Consider the following 14,190-nt stretch of genomic DNA (forward strand, 5'->3'; position numbering starts at 1 on the left):
ATATCTGAAAATATAGTAAAGGAAGCCAATTCTGCACTAGTCATTTTCATGCTGATCTTCTTATATGCTCCTCATCATGGATATATAGTGTTGTAAACGAACGGCTTCAGAATAAACGCGTTCTGGTGAACGGCGTTCCTTTTATTTTTGACGAACTTTGAACGTGAACGCCTTCCTTTTTTTATGACGAACGCGTTCGAATTTAACGTTCGTTCAATTTAAAAATTTTTTTTTATTAATTAGAAAAATTTCCGAATTTTTTTAAAATGTATTATTTATATTTTTTAATCGGCTGTGTATTTCCTTTTCACATTTCATTTTTTTTAACACATAGTTTATTAATTTGAATTTTATTGTGTATATTTTAATTTAATAGATTAGCATGTAATATTGTTAAACGGCTCGTTTTGAACCGATTTTTAAAAAGGCTAACTCAATATTTTAGCCAGAAAAATATTGTCTAAACCTCGAGATTTCGTTAATATATTACCAAACCTTTGTTCCTTCTATGAGCAAAATCTTCGGGCTTGCGTAGTATTCCTCTGGATAAAATATTGAAAAACGAGCCGTTTAACAACACTACATAAGCATGTATATTATTATTTAATCCTCATAATCTGATTCTTAAAATCCAAAATCAGATGAATTATCATTACTATGGCCAAATATGATAAATGTTTTACATTAACATCCTATATTGAAGGAACTAACCCAATGCTAATCAAGTGTAAAATGTGGCCAAAAAGTATTATATTGTCAAAATCTTAAGGTTCCAATTTAAAACGACATTTGATTTTAATATTAATTATTTAATTTTATATGATATAACTAAGTTAAATCATTAAATTTGAAGAAATAATGCATTTGGGATATTTGACCCAAACAATAACGATAGTTATTTTAAAATTAAAAAAATTAGTGGCCTCAAATATGGTCAACCATTGATAGACGCCGTGTTAAATGGGATTAATAAAAGATATTAAACCTCTCATTCTCAATTAATTACATATATTTTATTTTTTCAAAGATTTGAACATATATATAAAGATCAATATGTTCTTTCTGCAATTATACATCCAGCATCCAAACATCAATGGCCATAGATAAAACTTCCACAGAACGAACCTATTAAAATAAACTTATAGCGTTATTGAAAAAAATGCTTTGAAAACCCTAAAGAACTGTTAATTTCGAGATATCCTTTTTTTTTGTCGAGAGTAGAGAATGGATTGGAGGAGGATAACTTATCTCAATTTTTTGCAAATAACAATACAATATGTTTTTAATTAATTCTGCACGGTAAAAGAGGTGTTTATTAAGTATAATACCACAATCCCCTTATCTGCCCATGTAGAGCGCGTTTTTAGGCTAATGCCGTATTAACTGCCAAGTGTTCTTGTTTATCAGATAAATATTTTGAAAACAATTGTTATTAAAATTTAATAAGAAAAATTTTTTATAAATAAAAATATCTTTTTATTCGCTATATTATATTTTATTTATAATTATATTATCAAAATAATTATTTTTTAACATGGCTAAAATATATTGTATTAAAAAATATAAGTTTATTTATATTAAATTAAATTTAAAAATAATTTATCATAAAATTTTGAACGGTTTATGAATGTGAACGCGTTCCTTTGACATGAACTTGAACGTGAACGTGTTCGGTTTTTGTCAATGAACGTTGAACGCCAACGCGTTCGATCTTTTTAGAAATGTTTACACCACTATGGATATACAACAAGAGGACATATAAAATTAAATTAATGAATGTCGTTTGTGTCTAGAAGAGTAAATAAGAAATAACTCTTAAGTTTAACAGTTGGTTAAATTTAAACAAAAGAGAGAGGAATTGAGGTAATATATAATGACATATTTTTTCTTATAGATTTAAATATTGTATTATTCATAGAAAACTTGTTTTTATACCTTTTAAAGTCCAGATATAGCAATATATTAAGTGTGTCCACATGCAAGGGGTAGTGGGTACATTTGCCACAATGTATATTTATTTTGATTTTAATGGTTAATAAAATTTTAAGTTATTTATTTAAAATACCTTTGGTATAGTTTAACGTTTATGGATAATATTTAGAATATGGTTAGTAACAACTAGATGATTATCAGTAAATACTGTTTATTTGTCACCCCTAGCCTAAATTATAGTGTTGATAAACGGCTCTATTTGAACCAATTTTTAAAAACGGCTAAAGCAAAATTTTAGTTAGAATAATATTTCATAAACCTCGAGATTTTGATAATATAGGTTTAGACCTTTGATCCTTCTACAAATAAAATCTTGAGGCTCGCGTAATATTTTTCTGGGTGAAATATTGAATTAGCCGTTTTTTAAAATAAATTATCGTGCCTGGTATAGTTTTGAAAAGGTTTTGTTGGGAGGTTACAAATAATAGTTCATTATAAGATTTTATCATGGGGTTACTATAATATAATGAATAATAAGAGGGAAAATTGGGCAGGGGGTAACTCTATCATCTTTTTTGTTATATAGATTCTGAATATATTAAATTTAAATATCTAAATTCAAATAAACTGTTCTATATCCTGTAATATCATGGATATTAAATAGTATAATAAAATAAATAAAATGAATTATAAAAATTATAAAATAATGAATTATATTTTTTGATCTTTATTTTGATTAAAAGGATATAGTTTATAATAGGGGCGTCACTAGCCTTTACAATTTCAGGAGGCTCAACTAAAAAAAATTCTACGGAGGCGAAACCCCTTATACCCCTTATTTTGGAGGCCCTCGACCCGCTTTTCCTCGACATTCGGTCGAATTTTGTATATATTATACTTTTTTAATTGAAATTTGCAATCTCTAATTTCATATTTCATCATTTATAATGTATATACAAATAATGAATGTAAAACAATACATTTCTAAATATAATATTTTTAATGTAAAATATTTATCCATTTATTATAATATTAAATATTTTCGATGGCTGATATCATAGGCGTAGCCGGAGGAGGGGGGGGGGCAAGGGGAAACCCCTTTCAGAAATTTATCACTTTTTGTAAATATCATTTTTAGCTAATAAAAAATATCCCCCTTAGTCCTCCCCACACTCCCTGACCCTCAAATATGTATGCATATATCTTAAATAATAATTTAAAAGAAAGAATGCAAAAGTTGATATTTTTTTATACTATTCATCATAATTTATAGATTTTTGGGAAAATAAATTTATAAATATATAAAATGAACCAAAAATGTTTTTTAATAAATGGAATATAAGCCAAAGATAAGTCTTAAGACAGAAGTGAAATATATTATAATTATTAATAATAGATCCATAAAATTACTAAATAATATAATATATCAAATATAATTTTTTATAAAGCAAGTAATTTTAATTTATTTATCTTAATAAAAGTAAAATATAATGATAAAACTATTGATAAAATTAAATCATAAATTAAAAAAATATTAAAGCACAATACAAACAGTGGAATATTATATGTCGTAGATTTACAGTATATCTAATTATCAAATGACAATCAAGTAATTTTTTACCAATATAGTGAATTATATATTTTACAGAAAACTATAAAATATTGATAAGGACATCAGAAAATATCTTTTAAAGACATTGTGGGATGAATAATATGAAGATATTTAAATATCATTTTTATTTAAATTAAATAGATGCGTTAAATAATTGAATGCAAATTGTTGCTATATTTAATATCAAGAGCATTGATTAGTAAAATTTGTTAAATTATTAACTGTAATATATTCTCTAACTCAAATATGTCTGTAAAAGTGGAATTTTACCTAGTATTTTATAACTAATTCTATATAATAGAGTAAAATCAACTATATGTCTACTTACTTTTTATAAATAAATTTCTTATAATTGTTTGGAATAAATTATTACCATGCTTTTATATAAGTAATTTATTATATTTTTATTTTATATATTTAATTCCCCCCCCCCCCTTTATAAAAATCCTGGCTACGCCTATGGCTGGTATAAAAAAAATTTGCGTCTAAAGAATTACAAGTGATAAAAATGGCTAATTAATTCATCACTGCCTTAATTGATAATGGTTTTTAAAAACCATACAAGGCAATAACTTTTGAAAAATCATGAAATCAACATAACCTTGAGTTATTATTTTAGACAATGTTTTATAGAATGAACTAATAAGGAAAAATTTGTAGACCTAACATAATCAATAATTATGAAGAAGAGCATATAAATAACTATTCAAAATCATAATATGGTGATTAGTTAGAGCTTCCTCTTAGATATCATATCATTATGGAAGCTAGATAAGTAAGCGAAAAAATAATTATGAGATATTAAATTTCTAAAAGATAATCTTCCATTTTTAATACTATATAAACGATGTGACAGTTGGTCATTATTGCTCATATAAATTATGCAATGAAATTCCCTCAATACCAGTAGTAATATTCTTAAATTTTATTTGCCAAACAAATAAATGATGCTGGTTAATTTTTAGTAATAGCCATAACACTCACGATGTAAACTCATATGAGAATTTATTTCAATATAATTAAGAATAACTATAAAATAATCACTTATTAGTATAAAGCACGGTTGACAGGTAAATGACCTTGTTAAATACCGTCAAATACTCTAAAATATTATTGATGAATGAATATATTAATTTAATTAATTAATATTGTATTTTAAGTATTTTTATCAATCTAATTAGGTTACAATATATTTTAAAATATATTTGTATCATCAAAGCTTATAATTAATTATAATTTTTTTTTTCATATTAAAATGAAAGAATTTCATTTTAGAATATAAAAATAAAAGAATTTTTCTCATTATTAATTTTATTGGATCTCAATATATAATTAAATATAATAAGTTTGTTAAATCCAATGACATATAATAATACCTAGACTGACGATTCATTCATTAAAATGCATTTTTAAGCTTCGTTAAAAGCAAATCAGCTGGACCCGCCATTTTGGTAACCTTTATAATAATTATTTTCATGTTAAAAACTAATATTAAATTGATAACTTACTTTCTTATTATCTCGATGATCAGGCAATTCTTTAATAAAGTTTGCATCAGATATAATATAAAATTAGGCTCTCGTTTAAAATTTTAATATTTATTACAGTAACCAAGATGGCGTCTCTAGCTGATTTGTATTGATGTACACTTTTAATGGATGAATTGTCAGTCTAGGTATTATTATATGTCATTGGTTAAATCACGGTTTGAGAAAATTACTATGCTAATTTTAATTACATTATGTAATAATGGAAACAAGATGTTCATCATCAATAATGTAAAAGCAAATACAACTATGCGAGAAGCTCTGAAAGCAGCTGTTGAAGAAGTTGGATATATATCCAAAAGAATTACCAATAATATATTAAAGGAAGAAATATTTTGGATTAAAAATTTTAAACTATTCTTTGACATTTAGCTCACATCAAAATAAATCTCAAAAGAATATATTTAAAATATAATATACTCATTAAAATGAATCATCTCAAAAAAATATATTTAAAAAATAATATAACAATTAAAATAAGTTAGCTAAAGAAAATATATATTAAAAATACTATAAAATCAGACAACCTAAACTATCATAAAATTTAAAATATATATCTGGAAATCTATAAATTATATAAATAAATTTGTAAATTAAATTCCTCTTAAATAAATAATTAATTAATCTCAAATTAATAATAAATTTGTAAAATAGAATACATTACTGGTATAACCATTTTTTGTATATATTGTCGAAATAACCAATTCACCCTTCCTACCACTTTAACACATTGACGCTGACATGTATGAATTAAATTTAAACAGTGGAATATTAAATTAACGAATATAATTAATTACACTCCTAAAATAATTTAAGGCTATAATTTGAAACTCTTGTAATCCCATAAAATTAACAAGAATTTTTATTTATTTATTTTTTTAAAAAATTTCTATCATAATATTTAAAACACTATAATATTAAAATTATTATTTCATAATTGTGTTCCTAAAAAAGAATAAGACAAAGATTTAATTCTCCATTGTGATATAAATAAAATTTAATCAAAAATAACTTAACTAATATATATTAATTGTCATCCTGAAATATCCAGTAGGGTAATTATTTATGTGTCTTAATTCTTATTTACATACTAAAGTAACAATTATGATCTACAAATTAATTAAGTTAATATACTATGATAAAAATAATAATTTTAATATATTTTTTATATGTTAATTTGAACATATATGATAAAACCATATACCTTAAATCTGTGTAATTAATTTTAAAATTAAAATTGTTATTGTTTATAAAAAAAAAATAATGATATATATAGAGAGAATTCTCTATTATATATTATTAGAATATTCATCATAATTTTATTTTATTATATACATTTTATTTTTATGAATTACATTTTGATTATCCCCTTTTAACCAAAAACAATTTTCCTTTTATATCTTTTTTTAACAATAAATAAATAACCAATTATGTAAAATAAAAATGTTCTTTTAAATTTAAATACAAATTGATATCAAAAAAATGTAATGTTAATATGATATAAAAAAAATGTTAATATAAGATAAAAATTATTTCACCGAAAGGTATAACAAACAAAATCAGATTATTTTACACTTTACTCCAAAGAAATCCTGCTTATGATTTCCATGGATATGTTGAGTGGTAACGCCCTTAACGCTCATGATCGCCATGCAATACGCCACCCATGTTCATGGTGCAGTCTTCTTTTCAAACCGAACGATGGCTTGGTAAGGTAAAGGCAACCCTTAGCTAATTTTCCAATCGGATCGCTTGTACATGGCATCGGGCATCTAGATTCCTCTCGAGCAAGGTTTATGTTGTCCTTCTGCCAGCCGTCCAATTCACGAGTCATCGCATCAACCATGGCATATGGAACTCTCCTTGTAGATATGATCTTAGGCACGGCATCGAGTTTCAAGTAGATTTTCTCTTGTCTGACTACTTTGGGTTTGTAGGAGTAAGTTGATTCGAGGTCTTTTTTTGTTGTCAAGATTATCTTCTCGAGATCATTCTCTACATTACCCACTAAGAACGTTTTTAATGTTGTTGAAGGCGCGGAGCCACATACACCCTAGCAGGGGGATTTTATCACAACCCACTACTATGGCCTCCAGTGTTTGTGAGTTACCGTCAAACTTAACGTTCACATTGACTAGACCGAATACCTTGATGTCGTTGCCGTCATACCCTGTCAGTCATATCCGTCTTACGTATCGTTGTTATGTCTACAGTCTTAGCTGTATGATTCGAAAGTATAGTGTACCTTGTATCGGTGTCTACTTGCATCAATGTGGGTATGTTGTTACCGTTACGTTATACGCGTCATATCTGGTATCGTTAAACCCCAGATTGTACATTTCCGAATTCTGTAGATTATATTCTTTAAGGTCTATGTTTGAGTCGTTGTAGTAGTTATCGTTGCGATTGTTGAAACAGTTGCGGTTATAGTGATTTTTATCGTAGCTTTGATCCAAACGATTGTCGTGGAAGTTGTTGTGCCGTCCATTGAATCGTTTGTCGCAGCAGTAGTCGCAGCGTACATCGTAACGTTCATCAAAATGTTGTCCGTGGCGATTGTCATTGATGAGCTGGGGTTGCAGAGATTTACCATGTGCATGAGAGTCCTGAATGGGTTTTATGGTGACGTGGCTATTTTTGGCTCTGCCCATGTGATTAATCTCTTGTACTCCAGGTGATTCATTCAAATGAAACAATTTTATCACGCCCTTGATGTCACTCAGCGGTGTCTTCCTAAAGATCTAGATTGTAAATATCTTCTATGGTCATAGAGCCCCTGACCGCTTTCCTGACATCTTTGGAATTCGAAGCAACTCTCACTTTCTCAATAATGAGCTGTATGCCATGAATTTGCATTCTTTATTGAGTCTTGCTACGCGTGTGACCAAAGCCGAGAACGTCTCATCCTTGCCTTGAGTGGCAGCATAAAATAATGAGAGTTTGGCATTCTCAGTCTTCGACGGATGTTGTGGCTTGAATTTGCCAAGAAAAGAGATTGGGTCCTGGAAGTCTGCCTCCGTGCAAATTGCTCCAATGTTATTGAATTCGTCATCTGGAAGACTTTGGAGAAACAACACGGCCTTTTCTCCGTTGGAGATCTTGCTAGTGTCAAAGAAATTTTGCAATTACCCTGTATAAGCGCTGTCATCGCTATTAAATTTAGGGAAATCCAGCTTGACGAATTCGGTCATATATGTGGAATTATTCAATGCATCCATCGTAAAAGAATTATAATCGATAAAAGCGTAATATAGAATTCATGTATAATGCAAAATCAAGATCGAATTTTGAGATAATACTTACACGAAGTTCGTACGTAATTTGGCCTCCATGATGTATTTAGATAGAATTCTCTATTATATATTATTAGAATATTTATCATAATTTTATTTTATTTTATTATTATAAACTACATTTTATTTTATGAATTACATTTTTATTATCGCCCCTTTAACCAAAAACAATTTTTCTTTTATATCTTTTTCTAACAATAAATAAATAACCAATTATGTAAAATAAAAATGTTCGTTTAAATTTAAATACAAATTGATATCAAAAAAATGTAATGTTAATATGATATAAAAAAAAATGTTGATATAAGATAAAAATTATTTCACCAAAAGGTAATAACAAACAAAATCAGATTATTTAACAAAGAATATAATAATTTTCGTTATTAATATATATGTTAGCGGCAATGTGTTTCTGGCAATGTGTTATTTTTTAACTTTAAATAATTTATTGAGCGCGTTTTTTAAATTTAAAAATTTGATTTTACCATATGCGTTTATAATTTTACAGTTAGCCAGGCGCGTACGCAGGAATTTGGTCTGGGGGGATAATAAAAATTTTTAAGAAATATTATTGGTTTTTAAAAATATCAAGCATAAATTTATTAGGACTAATAACTATTTCTAATACACAATTTTAAATTAATGTGAATTATAAAAAAATTATATGTAAAGGATCACTTAAATGACCCAAAATAGAAATTTGAATTTTTTGAGCTTTTACACAAAAAGATTCTTAGGAATAATTGCATTTTGTATGTTATACATTTACAATGTAAAATCCAATCTTCGTTGTGATTGAGCTAATTTTTCAATTATCTCATCCCTGCTTGTCGTCAAATGCCTATGAATATTCAAAAGATCCAAACCTTTCAATCTACTTTCAGATGTACTTCTTGGTATGTTTTTCAGATACCTGCAGGCCCGGCCCCCGGGCCGGACAGTGTTTTAATTTTTTTAAATATACCCGGGCCGGGCCCAAACTTTTTTTAAAAAAACACCCAAGCCGGGCCTAAATTATTTTAAAAAAACACCCAATCCGGACTGTATTTTTTAAAACAGTCTATATTTGAAATCGTTATTATTAGCTATAAAAATCAAAAATAAATATAATTTATTTTAAAAAAATCCGGGCCGGGCCTGAAAATTTTATTTAAAAAAAAGCCGGGCCGGGCCTGAAGATTGTTTTAAAAAAGCCGAGTCGGGCCTGAAAATTTTTTAAAAAAAACCTAGGACGGGCCGTAAAAAATCTTTAAAAAAAATCCGGGGTGTCCCTGCAAATGGTACATCTGCAGGCCTCTGTTATTCTTCTTAAAAAAGAAGAGAATGTTCTCTCATTAGTTTACTAATGGGAAGAGTTTATAAACCCTTTTAATACATTGGGAATTTAATCTAAAATATGTTTGAAATAATGCAGAGTATCCATAGCATTTTTTGGGACTATATCAACCATAGTTAATCTTATAAACATAAATATTCAGCTAGTAAGGCATCATAAGATACTTTAACATCTACATAATAAAAATCTAACAAATATTTTTTTTTCTATCACCATCTGAAAAAGGTTGGGAAGGCTTTTGTGGACGTTATTTGCAGATTAGTAAGTGCTGCATGATGAATTAAAAATTCATTTATTTGGGTTATAAATGTATCTGTATTTAAGATATACTCTTCTATTGATCCTATATTAATGTTTTAACGATGAGCTTGCCTTGCTACAAGTCGAGGGAGACAAATATTAAACACGTATAGCTCTGCTTTTGACTCAAAGATAAAATATGAAATTCTTCATCAACATTAGCCCTAATTTCCTTGAGTTCTGATAAAATGATCCCCTCTATTCTCATCTTCTTAATCAAGACAATGTCATGTTTTTGAAAAGTAATACTTAAAATAGTTGTATAATTAAATAATACATTCTAATGAGAAATAAAATTTGGAATAAGCATTGAATCCAATAATTTTCTTGCTTCTGAGGAAATATTTCTTTCAGGCCATTGTGATATTTCAGTAATAGCAAATGGCTCTTCTAACTCCTTAAAAGCTGTTACTGCTTGATGGCAGAGATTCTATCTCGTTGAAAAAAATTGCAATTTCTTTTTCCGGATAAGAAGTTCCAGAAAAATTATTATTTTACTAGAAATTTGAAAATGGTAGATAAATATTACGTCACTAAAAAATTGAAAATAATAAGTAAATATTTTACACCGGAAAACTTGAAATCGAAATTAATTGATTAAATAACTTAGTAGATAAATGTGATAATAAATGTAATTAAATATATATTAATATGAGATACTAATAAATATTAACAAATATAAATTAATATAAACAATAATATTGTTGAAAAATATATCCGGCATCTGCATTTTTTGGCTTTGGGGCGGATTTGCCCCCCTGCCCCCACCCGCTGGGTACGCCAATGCAGTTAGCTTTTGTGTCATATGGCAAAACTAGTATAGATTTATTAAGTTCAAGATTTTATGACAAAATTATGTTAAATTCATAGTAGGTATACCAAACATAATGGAATACATTTCCGGTAAAATGAGATTTTTAAATTTAAAAAACGCTCTCAAAAAATGATTTATAGTTGAAAAAATAACGCATTGCCGCTAACAAAGAGTGTTGACCAGATTTGTGGCATACATTTCCATAATTTTTAATTTATTTGAAAATTATTAGACTTGCAAAAAAAATGTTAAAATAACATCTTAATGTATTCTTATTAATTTTTACAAGTTAACTAATTTTATTCACAAACGAATTAAAAAATATGGAAATGTTTTAAATTAAATCCGTACAAATACATGTATAATTTATTTTATAATATTACCGACATTTAATTTACTTATAGTATATATTTCATATAATTTAATATTTATTCGCTATTTTTTAAACCCTCATCAGTCGTCAGAATATTCTCTTATTAAATTTGATTTTTTTGAAAATATCTATTTAATAAATTATTTAAAAATTAATAAAGAAAATTTAATTAAAAAATTAAAAAGCAACGATTATAAATTAATTGAAAACCTTACAATTTGTCATAAATATTTTATCACTATTTTTGATTGAATATATTTTAATCCATCACTATTTTTTCTTATCTTTCATTGTATTAGGATCAGAGATTCATGGGCCTTAATTTTTTGACCAAGCCTGGCTCTGGCTCGCAAAATTTTTTTTAGGCCCAAGCCCGGCCCTGCCCACATCAAATGTTAAAAAAAATTCCCAAGTCCGGCCCAAGCCCATGATAAGTTTCAAAAAAATTTCCCAAACCCGGCCCAAGCCCATATACAAAAAATTTAATTTTTTTTATTTAATGAAAATAAACAATATTTAACTATATTTAGGTTCATTTTGTTTACAATACTGAAATTTATTATTATTAGAAGGAAAAAAGGCAATATTTCTTTGAATTAGCAACTGTTTTAAATAATCTAAATTTAATAATTTTAGGTCCAAGCCCAGCCCAACCTCGGCCCATTAAAAAATTTAAAAATCCAGGCCCGGCCCAGACCCGCTAGAAAATATAAAATTAGCGGCCCGCAGGCCCATACCCGGCCCATGAAGGTCTCTCAATAGTAGTGAAGGTCACGGTCCGGTCTTTGGTCCGGACTGGACCGATACCCTCGGACCGGACCGGACCACTGTCCTTAAGAAAAAGATCGATCCAGACCGTGGTCCTAAATAAAAAACATATTTTTTTAACCTAATTTGATTTGTTTTATCATTTTATTAAATATAAGAGTATTATATAAACAATAAAATTTATCCAATGGTAATGAAAAAAATAATTTTGTGCTTGTAGAGGGCATATAAAAATTAAGAGTAGATTGTGTTTTTTGAGATATTTTCATTTTCATCATTAGAAGTATATATTTTATGTTTTATCAGATGTCTGCTTAAGGTACCTAATTATTTTATTAAGAATAAGGTTAAGTAATTTTTACAATAAATTATACAGACAGTTTCTTTAAAAAAAATAGAACTATATAATAACTAAAATATTTTAATAAAATTATTGCTTATTTTGATTAATTTATTGCTTAAAAAATTATAAACAATTATTTTGTTACTAGGTGCTGACGATACATTAAATTTGGTACTGCAGTGAACACATACTCTATGTTTTTATTAAGACTATAAGTAAAATGTTTCTTGAACAAACTTATGGTTTTCATATTGTAAAATAAAAATTAACAAAATCTAAAATGACTCCTCTAGAAAAATATCATAAAATAAAATATACAAAAATATTATATTAATTGTATAGTAAAGCAAACTTAAACAATAATAAAAGACCGGTCCGGACCGCGGTCTGGACCGTAAAAAATAAAAAGACCGGTCCGGGCCACGGTCCTCAAGAAAAAGATCGGTCCGACAATCGGTCCGGTCCGATCCCGGTTTAAGACCGATAGGACCGGACCGTTGACCTTCACTACTCAATAGGATTATTATGTACTTACTTTTTTAAAATTATAATTATAAAAATATTATATTGAATAAAATTCTTAGCAGATATTGGGCAAAAATGTATTTTTCAGACTAATTTGTATGGGCGACAGTTTGTCTAACGAGTAAACCATTTCAGATTGATTATTAATGTTTTATTAATAACCAAAGTGAATGGGGTGGTTAAAAAATTTTTAAACAAAAAAATCATCCATGGGCAGGCGGGTTAAAATTATTTTAAATCATGGACGGGCATATGAGCGAAAAATTCGCACAACTGCAAAACTCTAGTTTTAATATTTTTCATTCTATTAAATTTTGTTAGAAATTAATATCTAAATTTCACTAGTGCACTTTAATTCCCAATAAATGAATTAAAGTGTGTGAGGCTGGTTTTGTCACCTACAATAAAATTATTCTTGGCATGACCTGGTGAATAGAATTAACTTTTATTTGGATTGACCGACAGCCCTATTATAGAATTTATAATTAATTATGTTTAATATTGTAAACTGTTTTTTAAAAAAAAATTTGAAATTTTATATCTCGGATAGAAATTTAAAAGTTGTTAACTACTCTCAATCTCATAACTAGGCTAAGAAAAAGGTAGCGCTCCTACGTTAAATTCTGGACACATCGCACTTACTGTATACTCAATACCTTGAGGAAAAAGGAACTCGTTACTCGTTATTCAAAAAAGTAATTACTTAAAAGATACCAAATATTATATATAAATTATTGTTTTTACCCATAGATAATAAAAATATTCAAAAATATATAAGTTTTTTTTTGTTATTATTTTTAGCAACGATTGATTTTCAAGATTTTGATCAGATATAAAAGAGCGCTTAGTGTTTATCATAGCTTCGTTGTGCTAAGCACACGTTCAACTAGGGTAGAGGTAAGGAGGGTTATATTATATTTAATAAATAAAATATTTAAGGAATAATCTTTATTTTCAAAAAATAAAATTATTAGATCATCTTCACAGAAATCTTTATTCAGATCTTCATCAATTTATAAAAAATATTTATCATAATTTAATTTGAATTCATATTTTTACTTTCATGTATCTTTTTAGATTTGAGCTGTTTGATATTGAATATGAAGCACAATCCATTTACAATGTATATACTTAGTTCCTTGTTCTTTTCTGTAAAAAATTTTGCCAGGGCAAAATTAATCATCTTCATCTGATGAAATAAGTACTGTTTTGATTATAATCTTGGCTTAAGTTATTTATAAAATTTAAAAAAAAATACAATATTATAAAATAAATTTACTCCACATTTTTTAAGGAAAATTTTAAGAGTAACGTTTATTCTTTACCGTTATACAAATCAAATTTCTA

General features: G+C 27.2%; 1 protein-coding gene across 1 annotated transcript in view; it reads right to left on the reverse strand.

Moving 5' to 3' along the window:
* LOC135925358 (S-adenosylmethionine synthase-like) overlaps positions 1–947 on the reverse strand; it is a 112,811-nt gene extending 111,864 nt beyond the window's left edge. The window contains exon 1 of the mRNA XM_065460630.1: positions 942–947. The gene's annotated coding sequence lies outside the window, so the exon portion shown is untranslated. The remainder of the gene's footprint in view (positions 1–941) is intronic.
* Positions 948–14,190: the final 13,243 nt, after the last annotated feature.

Source organism: Gordionus sp. m RMFG-2023, chromosome 2 (assembly GCF_954871325.1).
Source record: "Gordionus sp. m RMFG-2023 chromosome 2, tfGorSpeb1-WG-v2, whole genome shotgun sequence".
Taxonomy (NCBI): Eukaryota; Metazoa; Nematomorpha; class Gordioida; order Chordodea; family Parachordodidae; genus Gordionus; species Gordionus sp. m RMFG-2023.